Source organism: Lactuca sativa, chromosome 7 (genome assembly GCF_002870075.4).
Source record: "Lactuca sativa cultivar Salinas chromosome 7, Lsat_Salinas_v11, whole genome shotgun sequence".
NCBI classification, from domain to species: Eukaryota; Viridiplantae; Streptophyta; class Magnoliopsida; order Asterales; family Asteraceae; genus Lactuca; species Lactuca sativa.
The window spans coordinates 69,486,250-69,488,207 of record NC_056629.2 but is presented as its reverse complement, the minus strand read 5'-3'; positions in this window follow the sequence as shown (position 1 = coordinate 69,488,207).

Sequence of the window (1,958 nt, the reverse complement as noted above, 5' to 3'; positions counted from 1 at the left end):
CAACCGAGGAGAAAGGAGGGTATTAAACCCCCTTTATTTCCATAAGTTGTTCAAGGCTATCGGGAATGTGAAAGGCGCTTGGCCCGACTCGCATTTGACTTCTCGACTTCATTAGCAGTACCAATGGACCCTTGGGGCCCACAGCGCAATAGAGCTATTGAAAGTCCTTTTACATGGAATTAGGTCATAGAAGGCCCAATAACATGTAAGTGCGTTCCCTTCGGGCCTAAAGATCATGTTATTGGGCTAGCAAGGCCCAACAAGCACGATTTGAAACTTTCAAGCCCAAAGATTGAATATTGACTCCTCGTAGATTTCGCGTGTTTATTGAAGTACTATTGTTTATTGATTTTTGATTTGTTATTGATTCGAGACCGAATCAATTCGTTTGGTAACGATATTGGTGTTGAAAGTGTATTTGTTATTACGATTCGCCGGTAGTCGTGGATCTCGTATTTTGTCTTAAGGGGTTTATTTGTTTAAAAGTAAGATTTTACCTTTTCACAACCCTTCTTTGATAAAATTTGCACTTTTAATTCTTTATATAAAAGAATTTCCATTTTAGTCCTCAAACCGTTTTTTTTCGTGACACTTTAGTACCGTAACTTATTGAAAAGACATTTTCAGCCCAAATTTACTTTGTAAACAGCTTAAGTTTTGGCCCAAAATGGAAAAGTTTTGCATTTTTGATCCCTTTTGAATTTGAAAAACATTTTTGACCTTTGAAATGGTTTTAATACACTTGAAATCCCCTGTTTTACAGAAAGTTACATTTCCAGCCCCTCAAATTTAAAATTTTCGCAAATTGGAGCTTATTGGGCCGAAAAGCCCATTTTAGCCCATTAGGTTCAAAATTTACATTTTAAGCCCCTCAAAAATGTTGATATTCAGAAAAATTGTATTAGAAACTGTTTGGACCCTTTTCAACCTCCAAAAATTATAATTTGTCGTTTTGGGCCCTTAGTTTTGTATTTTTGACAATTTAAGCCCAAAAATGGGTTTTATGTCCAAATATGTTCATCCTAACCAAATGAACTATTTTTCTTGACTTGATTAGTGTAAAATGGTGTAAGTTATGTTTATTTCATCCCTCATGTTATAGATCTCGATTTTTAGGTACTTTTTGGCTAACATATTCATCACAACACATGATATTACACACAAACATGCATCAAATCACACAAAGCATACATTTACTCATAGATCTACACATTTTCTTGTATTCTCCCCCATAAAAACTCATAAAAACCGAAAGAAAGGGGGTATGAAGCTCACCTTGAGTTGTAGTTTCGGTTTTGAAGAAGATTGGAAGGAGCTTGATGTTGTTTTCGGCCCTAACAAGCCTTCCTTTGATGATTTCGAACTTAAAGGGTTTCTAAGAGAGTGATCATGATTTTGCATGGATTAGAAAGAGATTTTTGATAAAACAAAGAACCTAGATCATAGATCCAAGCATGATCTTACCTTAGATGAAGAATTTGTGGAAATATCTTCTTGAAAAACCTTCTAAATTTCGAGAACTTGATGAAGAGTGGAGGGAGTTTCCTTGAGAGATTTGTGAGAGAAATGTGTGTGTGTGTGTGCTTGGAATCGGCCGAGAGCAAGAGAGAGAGGAGAGAAGAGTGATTTTTGAAGTGATTTGCATGAAAACATGAGATGGCATGGATGTTTGAAGTGTAATAACCTAGATATCTTCCATGCAAAGATGAGGTGTCATGCAAAAGTCAACTTCTTCTTCTCCTTTTGGGCTTGGGCCGAGAATTAGAGAGGAAGAGAAAAGAATTTGGGCCTTGTATGCTTAAGCCTTTTTCATGGTTATGTTAAGTGATGTTTGGTCCAAATAATCATAAATGTGAGTCTTATGACCTATTAGGGCTAAATTAGGTTAATTATGGCCCAAAATGGTTCATATAATTAATTTATTTCATTCTAGGCCCAATATGGCCCAAAATATTGAA